Here is a 17,960-nt window from a genome sequence, read left to right as displayed (position 1 = left end):
TCATTCTTGCTTTTCCCCCTTCTTTTCCAAATAATTAATTCAATGAGAAGTCTACCAGATTCTAATAAGTTTTGAAAATTAAGTACCATGAGTATATAAAGTTTATGGTTTACAACCTAGCTTGTGGCCTCCACAGAAAAAACATGAGAATCAGCATAGTGATTCATGGCCTATATTTACTTTTTTTCTTTATCAGCTCAGGCTTCAAGCTTCAGTAGGAGTTAAGTCTGAAAATTGAAGCTATTTTAAGAGGACAGGGGTGGTTGTTACCCACTAACTTATCTACCCACTACTGATAAATACTTATAATAATCTTGCATTAATCTCTCCTGTTTTTGTTTTCCTGGATAGGTATCAAACTACTAATACTATGGCCGGATATGTATGTGATCTCTCAAGTCAGATACGCTTATTTGTAAACTATACCACGGGAAATATAAAGCTAGTAAAAAGTCAGCTACACCCCCACTGTCGTGTTTGTGTGTGCTGTCTAATGTGTATACTTACTTTTTTCTTATGTGGTTACATGAAACTCCTTAAAGTACTGTTCAATCTACCATACCATCCTGCCATGTCCATTATAAGGGACTCTTATTTAGACATTTCTCGACTTCAAATTAAATTTATAACTCAATAATAACACTGTCTATGTTCATGACACCCCAAACTATTTATTGTGGCCTAAAGTAAACCAATACAGTATCCTAAGGATAAAACAATCAGAGCATATATAATGTACAAATAGCTCAAAATAGAAGCACTGAAAAATAGGTAATAAGATTGGAGTGTGACTGAAGGCTGTGTGCTGTAGACACTTAAGCATTTTGGCTCTGGATATTATGATTATTACCCTGCACAGGTTTCCTATCTACAACAGAAGAAAAGACAACAATTTTTTGTGTCTGGAATGCATTAGAAGGAGGTTCTTAGCTTCAACACATCACAGGAACCTCACTGGAAACTGAATTAAAATGTGACATTTTAGAGACAAAATATCCCCCTCACTGACAGTGCTAGGGGTAGAGTTCACAGCTAAAGTACACATGGGAGTATCAGCCTAGCTCAACAAAAAAAAAAAAAAAAAAAAGAAGAATAACAGTGAACAGGAGAGAGCTACTCCAAAGCTAATTCAAAAAGGAAAATGGCCTAATATTAACAAAATGAATCAGAAGATGACTTAAAATGAAAGGGCCAAGAATTGGAACGTTCTGAATGGAGGAGTAGAAAGAGGAGAAAAAAAGAGTAAAGCAGGTAATGTGTTTGAGAGGGGAAATCTAAAAACTAAGCTGGTTAGCAAAACTTGTCAAATACAGTTGATTTAGACAAAAACAAGTACTATTTTATATTAAATAGTTCTGCAAACATCTCCTAGACATCTTCTCTGTGTTAAATTCAATTTGTATGCTAAGAAAAAAAAAATTAACCTTAGGTTTTGTTGGTCTTGGCAAGTAGCTTTAATTTCAAAAGTTACTTTTCTTAAGTATATATAAAGCATAGCTATATGGCAATATTTCACAGGTATTTTCAAGGTAGTTTCCTTGCTGAAGCTTGAGAAAATTATTGTTATGTGGAGATTTAATAAAATCTAGGTGATCTATGATGAAAATTAGAATTATAATTTTTAATGATAATTCGAATGACTATTTCTGACAGTCAATTCATGATCTAACAACAGTCTGTTATGACTTTAATAGCACAAAGGATTCTTACATGAATATTGATTGTAAATTTTTAAGAGGAACTGAATAGTAGTAGGATTGTAGGGTGTTCCCTGAGGTTTGGACTTGAGGAACTACCAGGTTTTCTCTCACCTTTCATTGAGATTTCATCTTTCAGTCCAATTCCAGTTTCACTGCTTTGAAACATTTTTTTAGATACTAGAGATTTCAAAATGCATGGGATCGAGTATCCTCAAATCACATTCAACTGTGCATGTGCTTATGGGTAAGGCATTTCCCCCGACTTCAGTCTATGACCATGTTCTCAACAGGTCTATGAGGAGCGAGCACCAAGGAGACCCATCATCAGCTGTCACCTAAACTTGCCCCCTGACTGGCCTGACATACATCCTTCCTCTAAGAATTTAGTAAACGACTATCTTAAATGGCATCCTGCCTGTGCTGAGGCAGTGTGGTTAATCTTTGACAAAAGAGCACTCACATGTCAGCAAAACAAATACCTAATGGAAGGCCTACTGCAAAAGAATAAAGTAGGCCATTCAAACTGCCAATACAAAAGAAATTTAGAAAAGATTGAAAGTTTGATTCCAGCATCAGCATTTCCACTGAGACTGAGGTGCAACCAAAATCCACTGCTCCTCCAGCAGCCTTAACTGGGCTATGCCAAGCTGGAACAGGTCAACACAGTGTCTTGTGTAATGAAGGTCTTACAAACTGGAGGAAGGGAGGGGTATGTCAAAACACTCCCTTTTAGTTTTTGACATAACATTTTCATATAAAATATGTCTTCAAAATTATTATGGAAAAGATTATGAAACATAACTTTATTTCCCTATCACTTCATTTCTTCTATACTTAACCTTGAAAATTCCTTTCCATACTATGTATTATTTGATAATCACAAATTCTGTCAGATCAGAAACTGAGTTGGTTATCTCAAGAAAATTCATCTCCCCTACTCTATGCATGTAAACAGATTATTCCTCGAATAAATATTATCTAATGAATTAAAATTAAATTTTCTCTTGGTTATATATTTTGTAACATCTAATGTTTAAAATCTGTTCAATAGTTCAGTTTCCTCCAAATGCATTATTGTCACCAAATCTAATAGTGTAGAAACAAGAACACAAACATAAGAGCTAAAAGATAAAAAGCAAAATGCACAGATTTAATTTGTCATGGAGTGAACTTGTCTTTTCACATTCCACAAAATTAGTGTCTTAAATATTCTATTGTAGGGTTCTGAACTAGGATAATTTTGCTTTATAATGGAAATATGGCAATGTCTGTAGACATTTTTCATGGTCACAACCAGGGAGAGATTACTAGCATATACTAAACTAGCATCTAGTAAATAGAGGCAGGGAATGCTGGTAAATATCCTACAATGCACAGGACAGCTCCCACACAAACAGTTACCTGGTTCAAAGGCCAATATTGCTGAAATTCGGAAATACTATTTAACACATATTTTTAAGCCACAGTTACTGGCTTATAATTTATAATACTGTGTGACAGTGTCACTGTTATGGATATGCCCCATATGTAAACCAACACTTTCTTTTTAGATTATATTATACCTGCTAGTACTTTACAATGTAAGGGACGGTAAAATTTTTCACTATATGCCATTTTTCTTTGTTTTTATAACAGGAAAAAATTATTATACATCCTCATACAGAAGACATTTTGACTATTCTGATGTTAAATTTAACATAGTAAAATGTCTACAGCTTTGAATTTGAAATATAGCTTCTTTGCTTATGTCTAAAGCAGTTTTTTTTTATCTTAGTGCTGCGAGGTGTCATCTTCACTTTTATTCTATGTAGATGCATTCATCTTAAGAGTTTTAAGCCCAAAAGTGTTCACCTCTGTAATACAGTGCTTAAAATACTTTTCATCTGTTTTGGTAAAGACTTTAGTTAGATAGTAAACTCCATGAAGGCAGGGATATTTTCCCTATTTTCTAGGTCTGCTTAAAAAAATCAACCCTATATTCAGAAGGCCCTAAAAGATAAACATATTAGATAATATGATCAAAACATTTAAAATATGCTTTGATATTCTGTCAGTCCCAATAAAAGTTGCAGCAAACTCAACTACATGTATGGGAATAAAAAAGGTGGGGAAGGATTGATTACTTCTAGTGCTAATCTCTTTTGGCAACTTTTGGATGAAATATAGCATTAGTGAATCAAAACAAAATAAAACATTGCATAGAAATAATCTTCAGTTCATTCCGAAGTCAACTCAGCTGTGGCTTAGTATTTCGATGAACTATTTTAAAACAGACTAATTAGACAGCCATGGTCCTTAAAGTTTACTGTATTCTCTTTTACCTGAAGGCATTTGCTTTAATAATGCCATGTGTGCACACACCAGAGTCTCCCAACTCGCACAATACTCTTTATTTTTCTTCTTTTTTTTGGTGTGACTGGGGCTTAAACTCAGGGCTTTGCATCTGCAAAGCAAGCTTGAGCCACACCTTCAGTTCGTTTTGCTCTAGTTATTTTGAAGTTAGGGGGTCTCATGAACTATTTTCCCAAGCTGGCCTTGGACTGTGATCCCCCAATCTCAGCCTCCTGAGCAGCTAGGATTATAGGTGTGAGTCACCAGCACCCGGCTCACAGACACTCTTAAGATAATTTATCCCTACTGACTTTTCAGGCCTCATGTAGCACTTGAAATTTTTAAATCACTGGATATACATGTTAGATATTCCTGTAGTATATTAGGTTGCTTTATTTCTTGTGATCGCTGTTTATAATATTAATGCTAATTGCTTGCTAGGTAATATTTGTCTCTTTACTTGTCTGTATTCCCCACTAGGACAATGAGATCAATGTCTGTTTCAAGTATTTTGAAATAGCTTTATACCTGCGACCAGGCTTGGAATTTCCTTTAATAATAAATGTTGGATAAATTAATGAATAGATGAATGAAATAAAATTCATAAAAAATCAGTCCTATCAGTCCATTTCTACTGAGAATACATATATAATTTGAGCAATTATGTATTGAAACAAATAATAAGTCAGATTAACATGATTAGGAGATCTAGACCCTTAAAGAAGAAACTAGAAAGTGCTGAGTGCTAAAACCACCTGGGGTAAAAGGGAAACAAAGCCCACACATAAAATAACTCAAATCACAGACGTTAAACATTGTGGTAGAGTATTATTCACCACAGCTGTTTTGTGTTTTCTTCTTTGAGAAACTTTGTATTCATACTGTGCAGTGTGGAAATCCAAAAAAGAAAAAAAATTTTAAGATTTAAAAAAAATCCTGTATATAAATCAGATCATATGGCAACTAATATTAAATAGTTGATAATTTATGAAGGATGCAATGTGAGGCAGTGTCTTGTCTGGATTAGATCCCAATTCTTCCCTGTCTAAATTATGAGCAATATTACTCATTTAATGATGCTTTTCCTTTCCAAAAAGGGCCATTTGCTTCAAGTTGAAGTTGATAAGAAAAAAAGAGTACAGCTCCCATTACACAGTTTTTACAGACATACGTCCCTTATCATAACCAATGTCCTACCTTTAAAGACAGAAACAAAGAGTTACGAATCACAGTTCTACTATCTAAAGTGGTGTATGCATTTAACTGACCATCTCAACTCCAGCGGTGAGATACAGACCACTGTCAGATACCTAGCATTTTTCAAGATGTTGTCCAGACTAGTTTCTCTGGTTCTTTATCAGAGGGTTTTATCAGGCCTCACATGATAAGGGTTGCTATACTATTGACCAAGTTGGAATTTTTGTAAAATTCCTTAATTTTCTGTTGCTAATCCATCAAACACAAACACACAAAGACTTACCTTATTCTGCAAGAAGAAACAGCTTGTTGGATTATGAAGAACCAGTAGCTACAGAGATGGGTGCAATGGGTTGTCTTCAGTTTACTTAACTCTATCAAAACTGGGCCATTTTATGTTTTGACACCATAGGCAAAAGAAATGTATGCACAGCACTAAATTTTCTACTTTCTTTTCCTTGGCATATGCAAATCCAGAATTATTAAGGAGAAGCAATATACTTTCCTTAAAATATTTTTTCTTGCTTTTGTTAGGAAATTTTAGACATATAAAGACATAATTTTAGAAACTTTGGGAAAAATTAAAACTTTTAAAACAAAATTAATAATTCTGTTTCCAAAGTTAATCTTAAAGATATTTAATTTAGACAATTATGTTATTTTTATTTAGACTATACTGCAGTAGAACAAAAGTATTTGAAACAGTATTGTAATCTGGAATTTCTGAAGATTTAAAATACTAATTTTACCTCTATACAATTAATTCAGTTGCCAAGAATGCTAACATACAACTCAGGTCCTTCTAAAAAATTTTGACACTAAACAAAATAAAAAGAAAACATACAACCTATTTTATTTCACAGATAATTTAAAAAATAAAGCTAAAATTTATTTTTAACCTGCTACTATCCCATAAACATTTTAGGCATGAAAATAACCTTACCATACAGTTTTATGCATGCAACAGTCTGTACAAAGCATATTTCATGAATGCACATGGAGAGCAAGTTATGAATGGAAAGACCATGCAGGTTCAGAGAACTGAGCCCTTGCCTGATATTAGTGGGCTGTTCATCAGGGTGCCTTTCTCCGACCCATGTGTCTATTTTCTGACCACCTTTCATCAACCCAAATCTTCCCTGGTTCCGTTATCAATGACACCACCAGCCCCCCCTGTGTGTTGCACCCATCAGAGCACCCAGAAAAAAGGCTTTAGGACTCTCAACAATACAAAATAGAGAAATTTCCTTACTTTCCTGGCAGATGAAAGAGCTAAAGTTTCAAAACCTCATTGCACAGACTTGAGTAATCAAAAACCAAAGAAAGACATCCCTCAACTTACATTAAAAAACATGCTGTTCATTTGTTGCCTATTACTTTCTGTAAATGTGAGAAGCCTAAATTTTTCTTAAAAACTTCTTATTTCCTTTTCATCATCTATTGTGAGAGATCACCAAGAAGCTATAAGAGATATAACAGTGTTGTTTCTTCATACATAAGTATATAGACAAAAAATATATAACAAATATATAGTCAACTCTCCAAGTCTGTGCATGCTACATCCATGGATTTTAACAATCACGGCATGAGAGTTAAAAAAAATTGAGTCTGTAGTCAATATATATGGGCCTATTTTTCTTGTCATTATTCCTTAAACAACACAAAATAAAAATAATAACTATTTACCTATCATTTATACTGTATAAGGTATTATAATTAATCTAGAGATCAATATACAAAAAGAAGTGCATAAATTATATGTAAAGATTATGTGGTTTTATATAAGGGACTTGAGCATTCACAGATTTCCATACCCTTGTGTGGGGGAGAGTCTTGCAACCAATTCCCTACAAATACTGATGGACAATTGTGTAATTACATAATGTATATAGCAAAATCCATAGCCAAATAATAAGCAAATCTCATGAAGTAGGAATAGTTTGAGGAAATAACAGAAATGACTAAAAAATAAGTTCCCAATGGGAACAAAGAGCTTTGCCTTTATTAAGACCAAAGATGCTACCTGGCTGATTTCTAACTTTACCTTTTCTATCTGAGAAGCTCAACTCAGCAAAAAATTTGAAGAAAACTATGCAGATTCCTGGATGCATACACCTAAAGGAATTCCTTAATTAAATTTATCAGATGTTGTGAACCAGAAAAAGGAGCAACATGGATAGTTTCAGCATTTTCTGTTCCTGGAAAGATAGATAGGAACATTGAAAATTGAAGTTCATTGCTACCAGACCCCTCAATTTTTTGTTATATTCACAGAACATATTATACAGGGAAATTTTTAACCGCAACACTATTGACATTTGGGTTCAGATTTTCTTTGTGGTACAAAGTTATCCTACGCATCCATGATACTTATCAACATCTCTGACTTCCACCAACTACATACCAGTAGCACTACTGTCCTTCTCTGGCCCTTTTGTCCCTTCCTTAACAGATCGTGACAACCAATATGTCTCCAGGCATTGGCAAAGATCCCTTGGGTGACAAAATTGCCCGAGTTGAAAACCACTGAATTATTTTTCAGTAATGAAGTGTTAAGAGAATAGTGTTTCATTATTTTCAACTCATTTCTCTGACCTAAAGAAGTTTAAAAAGTATCATATTTTCTCATTAGGGTAAGATGCCTACATGAAAGTTAATATATATGGGTGGACTGGTTTGTAAAGTTATGGTTTTCACAATACCTCATTCTGTGTTTTTGAGCATAAAGTACTATCTAGAAGCCTTAGCAAAAGGAAGTTGTACAATCTCATCCAACAAATGATCTTACTTCACCCCTCGCACCAACTTTACTATTAAGCAAAAACAGGCACATTTTCAAATATTGATTCCAACTAATGTCTGATCCTAACAGGCATGATCTTATCAAGGCCCCACTATAATAGAAGGAATGTCAGAGTTAAACAGAATAGGTTGGGATAAGATCACAATCTTCTTCACAATGATGTGATAGTATCACAGAATGGGGATAGTATTTGAAGTAATTATCATTAATAGATCCTGGCAAAGGAAAGAACAGGCCTGATGGGGCTCTAAACAAATTTAAGTGAGATGAAACAAGTATGGTAAGAATCATAGTTTCAGCATTAGGTATTGTTGACATCATTTTTCACCGTCTTACACATTTATATGAACACGGAAGTGTAGAATGATTTAACACAATGAACACGGAAGGGGAAAACATGCCCCTTTATTACTGACATAGGTGCATTTCATTTGTCTCTTGGCCCATTATATCAATTTGAGTCATTTCAATGTTTTGATCTAATTAAAGTGTTTATAAACAGGTTAGTTCTAACTACTGAAAGGTCTTAAATACATTTGCTACTTGCAGTCTACCAGGCATCAATCAGGCATATTAATCTCCATCACAAAAATTAGAAAAGGGTTGTTTATATTCTTTAAGTACTTGGCCAAGCTTCAGTATTCTCACAATAGTATTTGAGGCATCTTAATGCAGAAATGCTCCAAATGTAGCTTTTTTAACTTTAAAATTTAAGATTTTTGTATTGCATTGATTTGTTCATTCCATGTTCTACGTACATAAAAGCTTAAAAGAAATAGTAAGCAATCTACAAAAAAAGTCAGGATGCCTTTTTTAAATTAATGACAATTAAATAGACATAATGTAGAGTCCATCCTCTGGAATGTCTATCATGTACATCTGCTGCTGCTTCCTGAGATATTTATGCTTTTTACATTGATAAAATAAGTATTTGCATAAAAAAGACATTAGTGATCATTGGGTCATATTAAAAGAACAAAAATGCTTTTGCTACAAAGTATTTAGTTCTGTGTTGTTCACTTGTCCTTTTTCTTTGAAAAAAATAGAGAAGTGATGTACTTTGCCTATCACTATTGACAAAAAATGTAAACTTAAGCAAACAATATAAAGGAATTGATTAATAAATTTGATGATAAATACAAACATGATTATAATTACTCTTAGCAGTCTTATTGTTCTTATGAATACTCTGCCCTAACTTTTCTAAGTAAAAAAAACTATATCTTAGTTTGTGTTTCTCTTCTCAAATGGGTGATTAATTATAGGTGCCGAAATCTTTTGGATAATCACCAAGGATTAATGCATCGCTGAAATCAGTAGTACATAGAAGACCCTAACTGCTACTACAGTTATTAACATGGTAAAGCAAAACAGAGCTTTCTACACTTTATATCTTGTCTAAAAACAATGCAGTCATTGACCTTAACTTTATCAACTGGTTCTACCACCAAGGTCAAATACAAATAAATAAATTCAGTAGGACCTGAGCATGCCATACCTACTTAGGATATAAGTATATCTGTACCTTGCATTTACCCCATTTTTCCTATAAAGAGTACTCACGGGTGTGGGCTGAGAGTATCAGTCCTTTGGTTCTATACCCAGCAGCACAAATTAAAAAAAAATGTATTCACAAGTAAAAATTAACTTTTTTTAGTAAATAGTATTACTTTAAAATATGTTAGTGAAATCTGACAAAGACTTAAGAATAAACAAATGTGTCTATTCAATGTTTGGTCTTCTTTTTGGACCTCCTATTTTTGCCTTAAACCATAATATATAATACACTGGACAAACCCAGAATTTAGACCTAAGAGACTGATAGTATCTGTTTATCAGCACATACCCTCACATATTTTAGACACTACTTTTCTTTGACCAGAAAGGACAGATGGGAGGAAATTCAGAAAATCCTTAGACCTAATCTAATGGGGAATATTACTGATGGGTACTGAATGAGTACAGAGGCCCTTCTGGGTCTACAGAACCATGTTGCTTCTATGTAATACCAGTTATAGAGGCAGGAAGAGCACAGGTGTGGTGCTGAATGTGTCAAAGGGTCAGCCATTGGCCTGGTTCCCAGAATGAAGAAATGTTAAGCCGACTGGGCTACATTTGAATGTCTCATAGTAAATACCATAATACATCCCGATAATTCTCTTTTCAGTTTCCATTTGCATCAATGGATTAAACAAAGAAAGAAAACTACTATCTGAAAAAAAATCATCAGTTTGTGGAAAGGTACATGGAAAAACTGAATGTTGCTCTTTTCTAAGGGGATTTATGCAAAGAGAAAGCAAATGCCACATGTGACACTAGAGGCCGACTCTGTTGCCAACAGGCTCATCACTATTTTTCATCTCTGTAACACACACCCACGATATGCTCTTTCTCTTCAGCCTGCTAATCAGGGCAGTGGTACCTGATAGTGGATGATTGACTAAAGAAATCAAGATTGAACTTACTCCCTGAGGCACACTGTACCTCTGATCAAAGAGAGCACATGTGGCATCCTGAAAATGCAGTCCCTTTGCTTTCACCTCTCAACTCCCTGACACAAGAACCAAAGACAATAATACTCATAATTCAGTGATACCGACTCTAAAGAGAGAGCCAAGACTTAGAGAAATTTGAGGCTCTGGACTGACTTCATTAAATAATTTTTTAAAAAACCTTAAGGCTAGGTTTTATTTTCGGACCCAATTTTCTATATTCTAATCTCAATGACAAATTAAGAACAGCCATATTGGATGCTAAGTGGTTTAAAATAAGACAAGCTCTTTGTAAAGGAATAGATAGAACCTGATCCAGAAATTTTACTGTATCTCAAAGGAAATACAGGTTATTCCAAGAATTTGACAGAAACAAAGGTGTTAAAACATTTTTAAAGTTTCATAGCACCTTTATTTACATTGTCATGTAAAAACACATTTTTCTTTAGCTATTTCAGATGTCATTATATTTTATAGAGTGCATGGTTAATAGAAAATATTCAAAGAAAGTTAGTATCATTTTGTATACACGATCACAGAATAATAACAAACTTCATATTGATTTAGAATCAGATTGTTAATGGAATAATTAGCACTATAAATATCAATGGAAACTATAAAAATGTCAGTAAGGCCTGTGGGGTTATGAAGCTACCTCTTTTTTATCTGTTTGCTAATATATTCAACTGCATTCGATATACAGCACTTTTCTTAAAGTATCATAAAGAAAGTTGCACTCCAACTTGAGCAATTCTGACAAGCAGCTGTTTCACTGTGGAATCTTCTTTATTACCACTTACTCCAAAGATGAAGACAGTGTTCTCTTATCAATATAAAATTAATATTACTCTCCAGGTGGAGTGGCATGGAACCCAATAGTTTTATCATGTTAGGTTCACTAGCTAAATTTTTAAAAATTCTGCTTTACATTTGATAAACATGGATTACATGGAGTTTTAGATGACTCTCATCTGCAAAACAGAAACCAATTACTGAGAAACTTGCTTTATAAATATTCTATTGTTTGATGGTAAAAAATACAAATCAGCTCACATTATAATCATTTAAGGAAAAACTGGAGCAAAACAATACAGTAAAATGAGGTAAAAGAAGATTAGATTGTAGTAATTGATTAGCTAAAATGGATTATGCTTTTCCTTGTTTCCACTGATTTCACTCCTTTCAACTCTAAGATAACTAGCGAAAGATAATTTGGAGAACTATCATAAAGACCCAACTAAAATAGTAGAAAAACCACTCTATTTCTTAAGTGTAGTGATAAATACTGAAAGATAAAGATAAAATTCAGTATCCCTAATTGTTTGAATCTTGCATATATATAAAATATTTATTACACCTTTTCAATGAAGCTTACAGAAAGGTGTAAATTTAGATTTATGGGGAATGCGCAATGAGAAATGAAAATGCACAGAAAGTCTAATATGCTGGTCCTCATTACCCACACAGGACTGGATGCAGGGCCCACCACAGGTACCAAAATCTACCAGTGCTCAGAAGCCTTACTTAAAATGATATAATATTTGCATATAATCTACACATATCCTCCCATATGCTTTAAATCATCTCTGGATAACTTATAATATATAATTCCATGTAAATATTATGTAAAGAGTCTTATGTTATATTTTTAGGGAACAGTGATAGGAAAGCAGAGTCTGTACATGTTCATTACAATTGCAATTTTTCTCCCAATATTTTCAATGTGCTGGTTGGTTGAATCCATGGGTGAGTAGCCCAGGAATACGGAGGGCTGACTGTTGAGTTTTATTGAATGCATTATTTTTCATTTCTCACATTTTTTTTTGTTTACTCAAAAGAATTGCCACTTTAAATTGAGTTTTTCTTGAATGCTGTAGGTAGTCAAGACTTAAAGCATCTTTTTAAAAAATCCTGCATATTTATAAATAAAATTGCCCTATACCTGTCTTAAGTTACCTATTTTTATTATCTTAAAAATATTTTATGTTAAATCACTAATTTTGGCTTTTGCCATGAACTAAAATAATGGAATTATCAGCAAAATATTAGAAATCCTACTGATATTTATAATGGTGCTTACTATATGATGGGAAATATTTAGAAATCTGTATAATTCAACAACAGTGGTATGTTTTCCTTCAAGAGATGTTTTATTTTGGAAAGTTAAGAGTATAAACAAAATTAAATTATAAATATATTTGAATACTATTTCTTAGTTTGAAAAACAACCATTAATTCTGCACGTGTTTGTATGTTTACATGTAGATAGATATCACTTTCTGTGTGTAAGACTTGCTTAAAACAATAAAAGGTGATAGATAGAATTCAGATATATTTAGATAATCATACAAGAAGTAATTCTATTTGATGAGAATTCAGACCTTTCTGCCCTTTTTACCTGAGTCCCTGACTTGCACTACATACTTATAAATACTGAGTGAAACTTTTCTTCAACTTTTCTCACAATTATCTGACAGTAGAGAAATGAATAGATTTGAGTCATTTAACTGCTAGTCAATGAATCATGTGAAGAATGCTAAAATAATTATGAAATGGTAAAAGGAATTTCACTACCCTCTCATTTGACTGAAAAGAAGTTACCAAGCAGATACACAATTTGCTTGGGGATTAGGGTGATCAGTTTAAATAGGTCTATCACTACACTTCCATACAGACCCTTACCTTACCTGTAGCCAACAGGTTTATTTAATGAATAAATTCAAGGAAATGTAAGTAACCACATAAAATGCAACGGATGAGTAGTAGTATCCATGTCGGTCTGTTTTCCAGAGGAGTTTTTTTAGGAAGAAAAAGTTGTGCTTCAAAATGACACTGATGAATATGTCACTTTTCTTCTATTATTATTCTTATTTTCATACAAATATTCTTTTAACCAAAAGTTAAGAGCTTTAGTTAATTCATTAAAGTAAGATTTTATAGTTGAAGAGGAAGTGCTTCTCTCTGTTTCATCCAGGCCTCAGCAGAGTGGCCATTCTTCACCTTCAAGCAACTGAACTTTCCTGTACTATCCATGGTATATGAAATCTTAGCCTATCATTCATCCATGTGATAACCACTTTGTTTTTAGAACTTTATGCCTGTATTTTTATGTGTAAACCAGACCAATAGTTAGATGAATAAAAAAGCATACCAGCATCTCTAAGCCTAAGGATGCAAAAGTTAGCAGCATGCTAACTAGATGATAACTTTTCTTGCCATCTTTCACTAATGCTCATCTTTATTATCACACTGCAATAAAATACTAGGTCTATTTGATAGGGCTTCAGTTGTCTTTATTTTTTCCACATGGATAAGAATGATTTTATTTTAACTATCCTGGGAACAGCAGATCAGTTTCTAAAGCTCACTACAATTCTCTTACTTAGCTTACGAATTAGTTTTGAAACATTTAATGCATATTTTTTAATCCAGAGAAAAATAACACATTTATCCCTTTTCAAAAAATCCCAATAAATATCAAAGGTACATTAGGCTCCAAAACAGCTTAACTGAACCATATGTGGATTCAAAATTCTGCCAAAATGGAATCAGCATTATGAAAGATAGTTTCATATTTCATCTAGCCATAAAACAGGAACCTACAGTATATAAGATGTACTGCCATTTGTACAGAGCTCATGATGACAGTCACTCAAAAACTCACTGTCAGCAGATTAAAAGTGACTTCATACATACTCTGGGGGGTTTCTTGAGGTTGGCAGGCAAGCACGAGTGGGGTGTGTGTGTGTGTGTGTGTGCTGTCTTTTTTTTTGGCCAAGATCAACTAATCATAGATTATAGAGCAAATGACTTAAAACAGCATCTTGAACCTCAGCCCCTCTGACAGTCACAGAATTTTACCATCAAAATATTTCATTACAAAATCTTTGAGGAGCAGCAGAAAGTTTGGCACTGAAGCTTTAGGATCCTATTAAGGGCCTCTGCTGTATTCCACAGCCTGCCTAGTCCAAAAGAGCACATTCTACCCCCACACAGTCTCTCCAGAGCCATTCTGAATCTTCTTTTCCCTTATCAGGCAGATACAGACCTGCATCATCCTCAGAGCCTTCTGACAGGGGCTACAACAATTGGGGGGAAGGGGGTGATACAACTGCTCATTGTTTCCTCTCACAAAACCCTGCCACAGGGCGCAGATTAACACCAAAAAATGGATGGCTGCAACCAAGGAGAAACATTTTTCAGAATGCCTCCCCTTGATTAATAAAGTAATGAAACCGACCAATGTTCGACTTTCATCCTGCACTCTTCCTCTCTCGTCCCTTCTCCACCTGAAGTACCACCAGACAGGGGACACTTCTGAAAATGTTTGCTTCTTTTGAACAGGTTCATCTTCACAAAGTTTTAAAGAAATGTAACAAGGATAAAATGGCCTAGATTCCTTGTTGAAAATAATCAGAAAAAGAACAAACTTATTTTCACCAGGTCTGAATTTCTTTAATGAAGGCAAATGCTACCTTTTTCTGTTTCTACAGAAAGTTAGCACAGGATGTACTCGCTCCTGATGCTTATCTCAGATGCGCCTGTGGACATCACTGAGGACCTTTATTTGGATGGATGTGTTGCAGTATATGAGTAGTGGCTTTCAAAGGGACAGTGGTAATACCACATCTGAAATTTGAATCAGAACTGGAGAGACTCTGGATGCTCCTTCCCACAGGACAGTGCTCATGCTTTTACACAAAAAATAACGAGAAACAAATGGTATTTGTCTGACTTCTTAATAAAGGCTGAAATTTAAGCTTTACTTTTTTGAACTCTCTCCATTTCTTCACATTTTATAGTGCATCACTGTCCACATTATAACTGCCTTTTCCACTCCATTCTGTACTGAACTCTAAAATGCCATAAATAATGAAAGAATTGAGTTAACATTTTAAAATATGAACCTACTTCAAAAGTGAATCACGCAGGGTAAATTACTTTTTCAATTGTTGGAAATCCCCAATCACACATCTGAGAAATGCTTTCTAAAGAATAACTTCCCACAAAAAGAAAGCACAATGGAGCTGAAATAATTCAAAAAGCATTTTGACCACTTAACTTGTCTCTCTCTTCCTAAAAATATGTTTTTTCTCTGCTTCTGTAGTGATTGTCTACTTAGATCATAAATTCTTTAAGGACATACCTTGTAGTTCCTTGGGCTCTAAGTTCTCAGAACACTCATACTAGCTAATCAATAAGTATGTGTGTCTTCATGTATATAAATGCATGTGTGCTCATGGATATGAAGATATATTCACAGACGACAACCAAAAGTGTTTCTTAAGTATGTTCAGAGGCAGAACAGAGTGCAAAGACTGGATGAAACACCTAGGGAATTAAAAGGATGAGTAATATACTTTCTGTTCATAGGCATGATGAAAAGTAATCTAGGCTTGTCTAACAGTCTATATTTTTCAAAGTGACTAAATGTATAATTTTATACAATTTTACAACAACACTATGATGTTGGTCTGGTGTAATAACCCCTATTTTATAAATGAGGAAACTGAGAGCATGTGTGATTACCCACAATAGCAGAGTCACTTTGAGTAATAACAGTCAGTACTAGAACAAGTCTATTCATGGGTTTTTTGCCTATACTTTCTCTTCCATTTTTGATCTGTACACTATGTTAGTATATGTTTCTCAAAATTACCAAAGAACCATTCAGCAAACATACTGCTTCTGATTTCTAATTCCCATTCAATTTTGTGTAAATCATGATTCATCTATTTTAAGTCACCTTGAAGGTAGAAAATGTATTTATCTTAAGAAATAAGAATAAAACATATCTCATGTTCACAAAAGTCCTTTACTTTACTTTCTAATCTTTGATTTTGGTTATGTTGTTATACAACACATGATTTCATTTACTCTATACATATTAAGTTGAATCTTTTCTTTAGTGATTCCTCCCATTGCTGTTTTTTGTTGCCATTCTATTTTGGTTTGAGAGTGGGTCTTACTATGTAGTCCAGGTTGGGCTCAAACTCATAATCCTCCTGCCTCTGCCTCTCGAGTGATGGAATTACAGGCATGAACCTCCATTCCTTACTCTTATTATTTGAAAGTTTTTCCCTATTCCAAGGTCAAGTAACTATTTATGCAAATTATTTATTGGTAGATGGCCTCTGAGATGGCCCCCAGTGATGCTGGCCTTCTGGCTTTAAGCTTTTGTTTAATTTCCTTCCCTTTAGTGTGGACTAGATCTAAGGAATAATATTCATCAAAAGTGATGCCACTTTCAAGATTAGGTTGCAAAAAGTCTCTGGCTTCTGTCGTGGGCTTTCTGTCCTGCTCTTTCATTTGCTTGTTCATAGCGATGCCAGCTTCCGTGTTGTGAGTTGCCTCATAGAGAGACTCTGTAGGCCAGGAATTGAGACAACGGCTATTTGATTTAGCCTATGAAGGGATTCTCCACTACTTGAGTCTTCAGATCAACCCAAAGAACTGGTTATCACCTTGACTGCAGCCTTGTGAGAGACACTGTACCAATGACACACAGATAAGCTATGCTTATGTTTCAGACCCTCAGAATCTTAAAAAAAGAATGCGAAAAAGCTCACAGGTTTGCATACATCAAGTTTTTCTTGGTTCTTATTTCCTGACCTTTAAAATTAAATGCAATATAAAACATATAAAAGGGCACAGAAAATACACAAATAATTAAAATAAAATAGTTTTGTTAGATTGAGCCAAAGACTTTTATGAGAAAAACTGATGTAAGAGTAAGTGGATAATAAAGAACAACTTTAAGCTCAATACATAAATAAAGAAATAAATGAATATTAGTGAGAAAACTCCAAATGAGTTGTTCAAATAATCTCAGAAAATTTCAAAATTATTTAATGTTATTTTATTTTCTCTTATTGGGAATATATGTTAGGAACGGCTGATTCTAGACCATCACACACATTAGCAAAGAGCTTTGTAGGAGTGGCTTGTAGAGAGTCACAAACTTGTCTCCATCAGGGAAACATCTTATGATAATAAACATGGTTCATGCCAATGAGAGGTAGAGTTAAACTATAATACTCGATTGACGCATTCTGGGATTACTTACTGATAATTAGATTAAAAATAGAGTTAAATATGTTATGTGAGTTTGACAAAATTATCCTTAGGTATTTTGATTCTTAAGACCAAACTGAAGGAATGCAAACTGGCATGTATTTTCCCTTCTCACAGTTATCATCTCCAAGCTTCTGAATGTATTAATTATCATGCTGAGCCGAGATGGCTGCTAAATCCTCATAACATTGGAATGATACTTATCATTACCATGCAGATAAATAGGTAAGTGCACAATGAAAAACTGTTTTAAAATAGTTGTAAAATGGAAATTTCTCCAAAAAGTCAATTAGAAAGACATGAAAAAGTCTGCCAATTATATCAGCAAATGACAGAAGGCAGTTTTGATCAACTTTCCAAACA

General features: G+C 34.0%; 1 protein-coding gene across 10 annotated transcripts in view; it reads right to left on the bottom strand.

Moving 5' to 3' along the window:
- Positions 1-17,960, bottom strand: part of Zfpm2 (zinc finger protein, FOG family member 2) — a 423,670-nt gene that overhangs the window by 182,814 nt on the left and 222,896 nt on the right. The window lies entirely within an intron of this gene.

The sequence above is a fragment of the Castor canadensis genome, chromosome 3, assembly GCF_047511655.1.
Source record: "Castor canadensis chromosome 3, mCasCan1.hap1v2, whole genome shotgun sequence".
NCBI lineage: Eukaryota > Metazoa > Chordata > Mammalia > Rodentia > Castoridae > Castor > Castor canadensis.
Note: the sequence above shows the minus strand (reverse complement) of the source record. Positions and strands in the feature narration are given on the sequence as shown.